This window comes from Gopherus evgoodei, chromosome 11 (assembly GCF_007399415.2).
Source record: "Gopherus evgoodei ecotype Sinaloan lineage chromosome 11, rGopEvg1_v1.p, whole genome shotgun sequence".
Taxonomy (NCBI): Eukaryota; Metazoa; Chordata; order Testudines; family Testudinidae; genus Gopherus; species Gopherus evgoodei.
The window spans coordinates 71,023,291-71,037,811 of NC_044332.1; positions in this window are offsets into that span (position 1 = coordinate 71,023,291).

Genomic DNA, 14,521 nt, shown 5'->3' on the forward strand with positions numbered 1-14,521 from the left:
CTCTGGAGATTTGGCTCAGTTCAGTTAAGACCTCAAAATGTGGATGTTTGTGTAAAACGTTGGCTTGGTGGCGTGATGTCTTCCACAACAAACCCCCACCTTGGGGTGCATTGCCAAGAAGTGGAGCAGAGCTTAGGTGGCTCCCATGTCTGCTCAGCAGGGGGATCTAGGAAACCTTTCAACTGTGCCCTCAGAAGTCTCATGGGTTTTTGTCTGCTATGTGCTGTGGGCTTTTAAAGAAGTTAGAATCATAGAAGATTAGGGTTGGAAGAAAGCTCAGGGGGGTCATCTAGTTCAACCCCCTGCTCAAAACAGGACCACCCCAACTAAATCGACTAAATCAAGTTGCATGATGGCTTTTGTTTAAAAATCTTTTATTGTCGTTAAATTTGCAAATAACTGACAAAAGCAGCAGACTGCAGAGCCATCTCTTTGCCAGATACTGACATCCATGTGTTAGATAAGATGAAGAAATTGTGTTATCACTTTAAAGAGGCCTGGCTGGAGATCTTGGTGCTCCTATACCTTCAATGAGGCTTGAGAGGCAGAGTTCAATGAGATTACATGAGTGCGACCAGGGGGCAGAATTTGGCCCAGAGTGTCTACTTTGAGCTCTGTTGAAAACTAATGTGCTTAAAGGATTGAGAGCGCAGCACAGGGCTGCAAAGTAATGGATCGTTCAGCTTCCACGGGGCAAATTTTCAAAAAGGTGGCTTTGCAAGTGCGACATAGACCCACAACACTTGCAGCCTCCCTGGAGGGCTCAGAACAGATGGAAAGAGGTGCGCACACACAGATTTGCACTCACAATTTGTTTGCAGGTGTAGGTGGAAATTGCACCCACAACAAAGACCTGCCCATATCCCCCTTAAAAATATAAGCACATGGAGGCTCATAGATGTTCGAAGCGAGAAAGACCTGCAGTGCAAGATCACCTATTTGAGTGGCTTTCAACCCTTCCAGACTTCTGTACCCCTTGTAGGAGTCTGATTTGTCTTGCGTATCCCGGAGTTTCATCTCATTTGAAAACAACTTGCAGACACAAAAATACAAAAATGTCACAGCACACTATTACTGTAAAATTGCTGACTTTCTCATTTTTACCATATAATTATAAAATAAATCAATTGGAATATAAATATTGTACTTACATTTCAGTGTATAGTATATTGAACAGTATAAACAAGTCATCGTCTGTATGAAATTTTAGTTTGTATTGACTTTGCTAGTGCTTTTTATGTAGCCTGTTATAAAACTGGGCAAATATCTAACTGAGTCGATGTACCTCCTAAAATAGAAGGTATTTGTACCCCCAGGGGTACGTACACCCTGGTTAAAAACCACTGCCTTTGACAATCTGGCTCTTCGGCCCATATCCTTAACACGTACCCCAGTTGAGAACCATTGACCTAGTCCATCTCCAACCTGTACCTTTATTGTACATTGCCTTCTCCATAACAAGCATGCTCCTGTGTGCTGTCTAATTGCCCCACCCAGGTTAGATTTTAGGCCCCCACATGTTTATCTTTACACACACAAATAGAATAACTGGAGATTTAATTGTAGCCTGCACCTATTAGTGTCTCATGTCTAGTTAATAATCACCTCCTAACAACAACACGAGAACTTTCCCTGTCTTGCTAGCTAGGGTACTTATATAGCCCCATTACTACAGTGTCTGAATGCTCACAACCCCCTGTGAGGCAGGGCAATGTGCTTATCCCCATTTCAGAAGTGGGAACTGAGGCACAGAGAGACTAAGACCATGTCTAAACTAGCACTTATGTTGACAAAACTTTGTCACTTGGGGGTGCAAAAAACCACCCCTGTGAGCAACATAAGTTTGGCTGGCAAAGTGCTCATGTGCAAAGCGCTATGTCTCCTGCCAATAAAGCAACCGCTGCTCGTTGAGCTGGTTTTTATTATGTCATCAGGAGAGCGCTCTTCCATCAGCATAACAGGGCTACAAGACGGGTCTTACAGCAACACAGCCCTAAGCATGCACATGGCCTAAGTGGCTGACCCAAGGTCACACCAGAAGCCAAGGGCCTCCTAAGTCCCAGGCTAGCATGCCAAACCATTGGCCCCACTTTCTTATCTGTGTTAAAGTGCTGAGTAATGCATCCCAAGCTGCTGACAAAGAGCTACAGACTCCTTCTATTCTTCGAAGTCTTCCCTGTCTTCTCTGATGCAGTTAATCACGTTATTTCAATTAATGGAGCTGAACTACCAGACCTGGCTAATGTGTTATTAATTGGATCGTGTCGGATCAGGATGATATGGAGTGTCATGTAACTACGACACTCTTGTGTCATCTTGTGCTCTATACCCCCTTCATTTATCTAATCTCTACCCAAGAATCACAGGGTCCTATTTAGTTTTCCCTTTACACCCATCTTTAAAGTAAACTGATAGATTTGCTGCATTGTCTGGTATCAATTACAGGATGAGAAGAGCAATGTTTAACTGGTAATACTGTACTTTCTCAAAGAAAAATCAATGATTGTTTACATTACCATTCTACAAACCCTATTTTAAAGTAATTCATAGCAGGGCTGAAGCCATTCATTTTATTAAGCTGTTATTAGGGGGCAGATATTATTCTGCTCCATTGATCCTGAGGTGATGGAAATACGATTTAGGACCATACGTTTTCTATTGCAATTTCATTTGCAATTTAGAGTCACACATTAAAAATGTGCAAATTCCAACACACCAGGCCAGACTCTCTCGGACTGTAAATTGGGCTAGTCCTTATAACCTCCATGGAGTGATGATGATTTTCTACCAGCTAAGAATCTAGCCAAGACTTTTAGCTTAAAATAGCTCCAAAATTGACATCCTGTCATTGCTCTAAAGCTGAGCTGTTCGTGACTACGGCATGTCTCAGAGAGGTTTCAGATGGCAAAGACACCCAAATACCCTCTTCAAGACCCTGTTCATATAAACCTAGTGAGTCTGATCCTGTAGTCCCAACACTGGCAAAGCTCCCATGGAAGTGAATGAGAAATTTGCGGCATAGGGACATCAGCTTATTCAAACAGATTTTCATTCTTCTACACGTACACTCATTTCAGCAAGCTCTAGAACAGTGATTCTCAAACTTTTGTACTAGTGACCCTTTTCACACAGCAAGCCTCTGAGAGCGACTCCCTTTATAAATTAAACACACATTTTTATAGTTTACTCTATTATAAATGCTGGAGGCAAAGCAGGGTTTGCGGGTGGGACAGCTAGCAATCACCATGTAATAACCTCGTGAAGCCCTGAGGGGTCATGACCCCCAGTTTGAGAACCCCTTTTCTAGACTTTGAGCTACATCATAGCCTGGCAATCATCCTGGCTAATGAAGTGCTTCCCAATTCATAGAGGTCATCTCATCGTGCATCTATCTCGCTCATAACTGCCCTTACTGCGTCTCGGCCCTGCCAAGCACCATGCTTCTAGCATGGAAAGGGATCCCCAGCAGCATAGAAGAATCACTGCAGGTAGCAGCCTGTCTGTCGACCGAGGCCAGGACAGTGTTTGCCCTTAAGTGAAAGAGAGATGTCTGTGCAACCTTGTCTGGGAGGTGTTGGGTACCGCAGGGTACTGGGCGGGACGCTGGTGGGGAGGACAATTCATTTGTGTTGTATTTACATGGTGGCTGGGATACATGATTTGACCTCATCTAATTGACAGGTTAGTTTGCTAGTGTACTTTAAAAGACTGCCTAGTGATTGGGTGGGAGGGAGGGGAGAACTCAGTAAAAATTAAAACAAATTACTAGTTCTGTTAGACAGCAACTACATGATCATATTTCCAGTGATCCAGATCCTCAGCTGGCATAAATCAGCCCAGATCCATTGATTTCAAGAGCTATGTTGACTTCCACCGGCTGAGGCTCTAGCTCAGAAGGATATGTTCACACTGCAGTAGGGAACAAGCCTCTAAGCCCGGGTAGCCTCACGCTAGTGGGGCTCGAGCTAACCTGCTAAAAACAGCAGTGTGGCCATTGCAGCTTGGGCTGGAGCTCGGGCTCTCTAAGTGATCAGGCGGGCTGGAAAGCCTGAGCCGCAGCATCCACCCTGCTATTTTTAGCACGCTAGCTTGAGGTAGCAAGTCTGCCTACCCGGGCTGGGAGGTTCGCTCCTAGCTGCAGTGTAGACTTATCCTGGGTGTCCCAGAAAACTAACAAGAAAAGGACCCATAGCACTGCTTAGATTCCTGCAGACTGGCTAATATCCTAAAGGGATGGATTAAATCCCACAGTATTCTTGCCAGCAAGTTAAAGAAGTATGGGATGGATGAATGGACTACAAGGTGGATAGAAAGCTGGCTAGATCGTCAGGCTCAATGGGTAGTGATCAATGGCTCCATGTCTAGTTGGCAGCCGGTATCAAGTGGAGTGCCCCAAGGGTCAGTCCTGGGGCCGGTTTTGTTCAAGAGAGCTGGAACCAGTTCCCACCAGTTCGCGGGAACTGGTTGTTAAATTTAGAAGCCCTTTTAGAACCGGTTGTAAAGGGCTTTTAAATTTAACAAAAGCTCCAGCAGCTCCCTGCCCTGCCCCCGGTCCCAGCTCACCTGACTTCGGCTCTGCCTCTGCTGGCTCCCCCTCCCGGCTTCCCACGAATCAGCTATTAGCGCTGGAAGCCTGGGAGGGCTGAGAAGGAAGCAGCAGCTTCCTGCAGGTGAGCTGGGGCTGGGGGCATGAGGAGGGCTCCAGGCACCGCGTGTCTCCGGGCGGCCCTGGCCCTGACTCCGACTCCGGCAGGCCATGCGGCATGGCTCCGGGCTGGCCCTAGACAAATTAGAGGATTGGGCCAAAAGAAATCTGATGAGGTTCAACAAGGACAAGTGCAGAGTCCTGCACTTAGGACAGAAGAATCCCATGCACTGCTACAGACTAGGGACCGAATGGCTAGGAAGCAGTTCTGCAGAAAAGCACCTAGGGGTTACAGTGGACGAGAAGCTGGAGGTGAGTCTGACTGTCATTACTTTCCTCAAAGGAGAAGTATTCCATTTCTGTCTTGGGCACTTCCACAGTATCTGAGCACGGTACACTCGTTTAACAGATGTATCCCCACAAGACCCTTGTGAGGAAGGAAAGCACTATTATCCCTATTGTACAGCTGGGGAACTGAGGCAAAGAGGGACTAGGGCCCAGATTATCAGAGATAGTTAGGGGCCTAACTCCCACTGAAATCAATGGGAGTTGGACACCTAAATACTTCTGAGGATCCAGGCCTAAGTGACTTGTCCAAAGTCACACAGGAAATCTTTGTCTGAGCAGGATCTTGAATCTGAGTGTCTCGTATCTCAAGCTGCCCTAAGCCCTGGCTCATCCTTCCTCTCAATAATAAACAGCACTGTTGATATGCCCCCTCCTGTAAAGGAACTTGGACTTTATCCTGTCCCGGGTAGGACACTAGATTTGACTCTAGGAGGAGTGACTCCCAGAGCCTCACACTGGGAATGCCCTTTCAGCATGCCTCGCCGGACACTGCAATCTAGGAACTGTTGGTGAAAGTGCATCAGTTGACCTCAGCTTCTGCTGTGATGCATTATTTTATGAAGCATCACCTTCTATTGTCCTGGTTTGTAATGTGCTGTCTGAATTCTCTTCAAGCATTCCATAAAACCCTTTGACAACAGCAGTGAAAACCCCAGCTGTCTTAATCCTCCCCAGAGGTGGCTGTATTTCAATGCTGGAGGAAGCATTCTCCCTACAGTGGTATGGCTTGATCTTGCTCCTATTGACATCAGGAAGAGCTTTGCCATTGATTTTAATGGAAGCAGGACTGGGGCCGCAATTTTAAAAACACTCTTGTATCTTTTGGAATCAAAGAGATGGTATAAAAGTGCCAGAAATTATTGTCATTATTATCTTCACAGGTGCTGTATGTTAGGCGACACCTGGGAAGGCCTCACCTGGTTTGGGTACTGAGTTGTGGATTGCCATCATTGTTTTGACTAGAGTTTGATGGAAACTCCAGTCACAGCCATTTTAGAATCTAATATATTTGTGAAAGGTCTTGCAGAGTTTAATTAAACAGCAGCAACCAAGGCCACTTTCTTTTACTGGGAGGCGTTTTGGCAAACAACAGAAATTCTATGGCGGCATCCTTCAAAATAACTTGGCACTGTTCTAACACATATATCACACACTGTAACAAATACGCCGCCTGATAAATTTGATGCATTTCACATTGAAATTGATGCATCATCTTTGGAATCAAATTTATCACCTCCTCAGTCACACTTCATCTACTGAATCAGAGTCACCACCTACTGAATTAAAAACTTCCCATGAAGCTCACATCACACCATAAATCAGGCCAAACCAGAATTAAATGCACTGTATGCTAAGAACCCCTTCATCATCCCATAAATTAAACTTGAAACAAGCCAGGCCTCTTATAACTAGCTATGCCAAAATATAGTCTATAGTATCTATAGGTGAAATCCTGGGTGAGAGCTTGGCCATTGACTTAAATGGGGCCAGAATTTCACTTTACCCCTCTGCATAGGTGGCTCCTCAGGGATTTAGGATTCCAGTGACTCTCCATGTTAAAACATACATCCTCTTCCTCTCACTGGTGAGAGATTTAAGTCAGGTGGCGTCCTGCTTTTTCATACCATTCACCCACATTTGCAATGGCCTTCCTCCTAGAGTCACAGCTCTGAAGGCCAGCAGGGACCATTATGATCATCTAGTCTGACCTCCTGCAGAACACAGGCCTTTGCTTCAGTTCCCACAATGCTTGCAAATCCCATGATGCTTTGCTGGAAATCAGATGCAATAGAAGTGGAATTGGTGGAATGAGGATGATCGATGGGACACAAGGTTACAAAATATATCAGAAAGACAGAACAGGTAGTGCTGTTGGGGGAGTGGCACTATATATGAAAGAAAACGTAGAATCAAATGAAGTAAAAATCTGAAATGAACCAAACTGTATCATAGAATCTCTATGGATAGCAATTCCGTGCTCTAATAATAAGAACATAGCAGTAGGGATATATTACCAACCACCTGACCAGGATGGTGATAGTGACTGTGAAATGCTCAGGGAGATTAGAGAGGCTATTAAAATAAAAAACTCAATAATAATAATAATGAGGGATTTCAACTATCCCCATATTGACGGGGTACATGTCACCTCAGGACGGGATGCAGAGATAAAGTTTCTTGACACCTTGAATGACTGCTTCTTAGAGTAGCTAGTCCTGGAACCCACAAGACGAGAGGCAATTCTTGATTTAGTCCTAAGTGGAGCACAGGATCTGGTCCAAGAGGTGAATATACCTGGATTGGTAACTGGTTAAAAGATAGGAAACAAAGGGAAGGAATAAATGGTCAGTTTTCAGAATGGAGAGAAGTAAACAGTGGTGACCCCAGGGGTCTGTACTGGGACCAGTCCTAGTCAACATATTCATAAATGATCTTGAAAAAGGGGTAAATAGTGAGGTGGCAAAATTTACAGATGATACAAAACTACTCAAGATAGTTAAGTCCCAGACAGACTGCGAAGAGCTACAAAGGGATCTCACAAAACTGGATGCCTAGGTAACAAAATAGCAGATGAAATTCAGTGTTGATAAATGCAAAGTAATACACATTGGAAAACATAATCCCACCTATACATATAAAATGACGGGGTCTAAATTAGCTGTTACCACTCAAGAAAGAGATTTTGGAGTCATTGTGGATAGTTCTCTGAAAACATCCACTCAGTGTGCAGCAGCAGTCAAAAAAGCAAACACAGTGTTGGGAATCATTAAGAAAGAGATAGATAATAAGACAGACATATTGCTTCTATATAAATCCATGGTACACCCACATCTTGAATACTGCATGCAAATGTGGTTGCCCCATCTCAAAAAAGCTATATTGGAATTGGAAAAGATTCAGAAAAGGGCGACAAAAATGATTAGGGGTATGGAACAGCTTCCGTATGAGGAGAGATTAATAAGACTGGGACTTTTCAGTTTGGAAAAGAGATGACTAGGGGGATATGATTGTGGTCTATAAAATCATGACTGGCGTGGAGAAAGTAAATAAGGAAGTGTTATTTATTCCTTCTCATTACACAAGAACTATGGGTCACCAAATGAAATTAAGAGGCAGCAGGTTTAAAAAAACAAAAGGAAGTGTTTTTCACATAACACAGTCAACTTGTGGAACTCTTTGCCAGGGGATGTTGTGAAGTCCAAGACTATAACAGGGTTCAAAAAAGAACTAGATAAGTTCATGGAGGATAGGTCCATCAATGGCTATAAGCCAGGATGGGCAGGCATGGTGTCCCTAGCCTCTGTTTGCCAGAAGCTGGGAATGAGCAACAAGGAATGGATCACTTGATGATTACCTGTTCAATCCCTCTGGGGCACTTGGATTGGCCACTGTCAGAAGACAGGATACTGGGATAGATGGACCTTTGGTCTGACCCAGTATGGCCATTCTTATAAGTGCCTGGTGCACCTTGGGGACCAGGGCAATAGTTTATGGGCTGCTCCTGGCACATCCCTCAACATGTTCATGTCAGCAGAAGACCAGAGACCAGGAACAGGAGCAGTTTTGTGGTTCTCCATCCTTTGCCAATGGCTGGTAACAACTCTATGAGAGGAAAACCCACCGTCTGCCCCTGCCCTCTGGTGGGGAGCCACTTATTTAAGCCCTTAGTGGACATTTGAGCCAAAAGCCCAGATTCTCGCACTGTTCTGCAGGGTCACTAGGTTCCCAGATTTGATGAACTTCCCTTTTCTACCTATCACACGCACCTTCATGAGGGATCTAAGAGTTGCAGCTCTGTTTAAACTAGGGTTTATAATTGCTAATGGGAAGTTATAGGGCTTGCAATAGCAAAAGAGTTGTCTGCAAAGCTTGCTAACAGCTAAGACATAATACGTGATTGCCTCTTCAAAGTGCTTTCCAAACATGGAGGGCTGGATTGTGTCTGCACAGCCCCCACCCTCCCCCAATGGGAGCTCCTTGAAGAACATCACATCCAAGAGCACAGAGAAAGCACAGCTGTTGTGATACACTCATACAGAGTGCAGCATTCGCTGTCCCACATCCTGGCTTATCCAAGGAAGAGGTGGATCATGGCCCCACACCACTCAATTAACATGCATTAGGCAGATGCTGCTAGACTCCTAGGAATCAGGTTCCATATGTGCTAAGCACCCTCAACTCCAATTCTAGTCAATGGGAGCACCGTCCAGCCTATGGACTTCTTTTACTCATTCCCTGCACACGTGGAGGATGAAGGCTCCTTGTTCCTTCTCCCCTCATTTTTGTGCCAGGTGCAATCTACTCCTCTCTAATCAACCCCCATAACACTCTGTGACGTAGCTCATTATTATCCCCTTTTACATGTGGGGAAACTGAGACACAGAGTGACTATTAGTGACTTGCCCCAGACCAGGGTAGGAGTCAGAGTGAGGATTTGAACTCGAGAATTCCTAGCCTGATTGTACATCCCTCCACCTCTTATAAACAGCTATTATTCCCATCCTAGCAGGATCTCCTTGTGTGCATCTTGCAGTGCTGTTAGGCAGACTACATGAGGCATAGAAACTCTCTTTCGCTGTCCCTGTTCCCCAGAGAAAAGTATTACAAACCTATGTGTAGTTGGAAGGGTGATTTAGCAAGATCTGTTCCTGGAGCAAATCCAGGCTGTTTTCCCTTTATTTGCCTATTAATCTGACCCTTTTAAAAATCAGCTCGAGAGCAATTAGATCTTGTCAGCTATGAGTTGACACAGCTTTTATTTAATTAGCACTCTGTCCAATAAGGATCCTCTTCATCAATATTTCAGCACAGCTTCATTTGTTATGAAAATTTCTCTCTGGAGCCAGATGGTTGCATTGGCTGCACAGCATTCATCAGAGAGCCAGCAGTATGCACGCATCTGGGAAAGCTTGGCCAGCCTCCTGCCTGAACCCTGGTAAAGGCAGGGGGCATAAATGTTTCAAATTGAAAAGAAAAGTTAATTTAATGCTGCTGACGGTGGTTGGAGTGACTAAATCTGGAAAGCGGATTCGGTGGTATAGCAAAGAAGGGGGTAGTGCAAGATTTCCCACAATGCCCAACTAGCATGCCTAAGATAAAAGAGGAGACAATTTTCCAGGCGTTGGCCAATATGGAGGTTAACAGCAGTTTTGTACAGTTTTTCCTTATTCTCTGACTCTCTTTTTTCTGTCCTTCCTGGCAATTAATCTGGCACTGAATCACAAACCCATGTTGACAAAGCAAATGTTCTGTATATTATTGCAGTATTATCATTGCCAAGTGTAGCAACCAGCAGGGAACCTGTGGGGAGAAGCACAGGCTGCATGAGGGAAGATTTGAAGGAGGGGCCAGGAAGTCAAACTCTGTGCACATTACTTGAATGCTAGCTGAAGTTGCGACATTTCTGCAAATAATTGCTTTAATAAAGACCCTGTTTAGTTTAAAAAACGTGAAGTCCTAATGTTATTACCCAGCATGTGGTAGATGAAACGCAAAACATTTAAAAATCATGAAATAAGCTTAAAATTCATGACATATTTGGGGTCTTTTTATTTTCCTTCTGGGTTTCAAACCACTAGGCTCCAGATTTTCAACAAGGGTTAGATTTTTTTTGAGAGAGAAAAAGTTGCCTAGTGTTAGGGCACTAGTCTAGGACTTGAGAAACCCAGCTTCACATCCCTTCTCCACCACATGCTCCATGTAACCTTAAACAATCTTAGTCTGAGAGCCTCAGAAGTATTTCAGTGCCTGTAATAACCTTATTCCCAGATCTGGACCTTAGCGTCCAAAATATGGGGGTTAGCATGAAAACCTCCAAGCTTAGCTACCAGCTTGGACCTGGTACTTGCTGCCACCACCCAAAAAATTAGAGTGTTTTGGGGCACTCTGGTCCCCCTGAAAAACCTTCCCTGGGGACCCCAAGACCCAAATCCCTTGAGTCTCACAACAAAGGGAAATAATCCTTTTTCCCATCCCCCCTCCAGGTGCTCCTGGAGAGATACACAGACACAAGCTCTGTGAATCCAAACAGAGTGACTCCCCCTCTCTGTTCCCAGTCCTGGAACAAAAAGTACTTTCCTCTTCACCCAGAGGGAATGCAAAATCAGGCTAGCCAATTCAACACACACAGATCTCCCCTGATTTCTTCCTCCCACCAATTCCCTGGTGAGTACAGACTCAATTTCCCTGAAGTAAAGAAAAACTCCAACAGGTCTTAAAAGAAAGCTTTATATAAAAAAAGAAAGAAAAAATACAAATGGTCTTTCTGTATTAAGATGACGAATACAGGGTCAATTGCTTAAAAGAATATTGAATAAACAGCCTTATTCAAAAAGAATACAAATCAAAGCACTCCAGCACTTATATTCATGCAAATACCAAAGAAAAGAAACCATATAACTTACTATCTGATCTCTTTGTCCTTACACTTAGAAACAGAAGATTAGAAAACAGAACTACTTCTCCAAAGCTCAGAGAAAGCAGGCAGCCAGAAAACAAAGACCTCAGACACACAATTCCCTCCACCCAAAGTTGAAAAAATCCGGTTTCCTGATTGGTCCTCTGGTCAGGTGCTCCAGGTGAAAGAGACATTAACCCTTAGCTATCTGTTTATGACAGTGCCTAACTCCTCTTGATTTATATGGGGATGTAGGCCGGAGCGTCTTGGTGTCTCTGTTTCCCATTTGTAAAATGGGGATAATAGCATTGCCCTATCTCACAGGATAAACACATTAAAGAGTGTGTGGCTTTCAGATACAATGGCAATGCGGAGGGGCTAAGATGGGCCCCCAGTGGGACTTGAGGGTGTTCGGCCTCAATAGAAGACACTTAAGATTGGGTCCTTTTGTCTTGTGCAGTAGGAGTGGCTAGGATACTCCATCCCATCCTGGCAGGTGAAAGCCTGCCCTCAGTTATTTCTGCCTTTGTCACCTTTAGACTGGCCTACAGCATTGTGATATATCTGAGAATGAAACCTTCAACTCTTCGGAAACTCCAACCAGTACAAAACGCAATAGGGCATCTCCTTAGCAACACAGGCTACCTGTGAGCGTATCACACCTGTCCTCTGTTCTCTACACTGGCTCCCCAGGGAATGTCAAATCAAGTTCAAGGTCTCATTCCTTATTTTCAAAGCGCTCCGTGGCCTGCGCCCAGGAAAGATCATCTAAGGCTCTGGGACAGAGACTGGGGTCACCAACTCCCCTCTTCTGGACAGTGGAACTCTCTACAATAAGGGTAAAGTGTGTCTGTGCAGGCTTGGGCTTTGAAATGACAACCCGCTCCCTCCGCCCCCCCAAACTAAGGACCCCCCACAAACCTCATCACCTCCCATCCCAAATGCAAGGTGCATTTCTTTGACCTGCCTTCTCTAATATAAGCACAGAACAAGAATATTTATTTATTGTAAAAAAAACAACCCTACCAAAACAAGATTTTCACCCTGAACAACTCTTCTAACCCTGCAGTGAGGATGAGAGAATAAATAATGTGTGACTAATGTGCACTCAAGTTGCTTCGTGCACTAGTGGAAGGCGCACAGATACTATGGTGATGAGCTTGCTATAAGAATCTATACAGAACCTATTTAGATAATGGCATACAGAGTACACTTGTATAGTTTGGGGACCATACCAAGCTGGGAGGGGTTGCAAATGCTTCAGATGATAGGATTAACATTCAAAATGATCTGGACAAACTGGAGAAATGGTCTGAAGTAAATAGGATGAAATTCAATAAGGACAAATGCAACGTACTCCATTTAGGAAGGAACAATCAATTGCACACATACAAAATGGGAAATAACTGCCTAGGAAGGAGTACTGCGGAAAGGGATCTGGGGATCACAAGCTAAATATGAGTCAACAGTGTAACACTGTTGCAAAAAAAGCAAACATCATTCTCGGATGTATTAGCAGGAGTGTTGTAAGCAAGACACGAGAAGTAATTCTTCCGCTCTACTCCACTCTGATTAGGCATCAACTAGAGTATTTTGTCCAGTTCTGGGTGCCACATTTCAGGAAAGATGTGGACAAATTGGAGAACGTCCATAGAAGAGCAAAAAAAATTATTAAAGGTCTAGAAAACATGACTTATGAGGGAGGATAACAAAAATTGGGTTTGTTTAGTCTGGAGAGGAGTTTTCAAGTACATAAAAAGTTATTGCAAGGAGGAGAGAGAAAAATTGTTCTCCTGAACCTCTGAGGATAGGACAAGAAGCAACGGGCTTAAATTGCAGCAAGGGAGGTTTAGGTTCGACACTAAGAAAAACTTCCTGTCAGGGTGGGTGAACACTGGAATAAATTGTCTACGGAGGTTGTGGCACTAAACCATCATTAGAGAGTCTTAAAAGCAGGTTAGACAAAGGGATGGTCTAATACTTAGTCCTTCCATGAGTGCAGAGGAGTGGACTAGATGACCTCTCGAGGTCCCTTCCAGTCCTACTCTTCCATAAGAATAAAATAGACCGTGTGAATTAATTCTCAGTGCAGTGAAAAGTGCCACTCAATTTACCTTCTACAACTCTTTCCTCCTCAGAGACCAATCTAGATACTAATGGTTGTGGTATAACAATTTGGTTTTTAATTTAGCTGGATGATCCAGTAGTTAAAATATCTACAAACTTTAAAACACAATTTTTTATACGTGGATGGGCCCATGTGGAACTCCTGTCATGGAAATCAATGGGAGGTTTGCCCAAGCCAGACCTGCAGGATCAGGTTCTGCATGAATTATTTGCACAGCATTATTTGTAGCTTTGCCATGAAAATTAATTGAACTTTTAAAAAAATCAATTATGACACGACAGTTCATAGATTGCAAATGTGAATGATGGGATCTTCACAATTAATGATTATGAGAGAGCAGCTGAACAGTTTGGTTCATTATTGCTGATTTAACTCCCAGGCTATGTGTAAGCGCAGCAGGAACTGGGACTGTCTTACCCATAGTGTGACAAGGTGGCTGAAGCTGGTATTAGAAAGACAAGGTGGGGAAGGTAATGTATTTTATTGGACCAACTTCTCTTGATGAGAGAGACAAGTTTTTGAGTTTACTGAGAGCTCTTCTTCAGGTCGGGGAAAGGTACTCCCAGAAAAACACAAGATGGAACCGAATCTTTAGCACAAGTAGTTTGCATATACTGTAAGGGATCATTCAAGGTGGAGTGTTCTGTTCTGCAGTCATTGGCCAAAAAGAAGGGGGCTAGTGAAATACATATTGTTGTAATAAGTCATAAATCCAGTTTCTTTCCCAGACCTGAAGAAGGGCTCTGTGTGGCTCAAAATCTCTCTCACCAACAGAAGTTGTCCAATAAAAGATATTACCTCACCCACCTTGCCTCTCTAATACCCTGGGACCAACATAGCTACAACTGCATGGCATACATTATCCTTAGCATGTCTGTCTAGTGATTGCACTTTGAAAATTCTGACTAATGCCTTTTACTTTGTAAAATCTTGCTCCCCAGTGGGGGCTGCAGATCTCAGGGCAGCGATATTCATGTGACAGAGCAGATCATGTGGCAAGGGG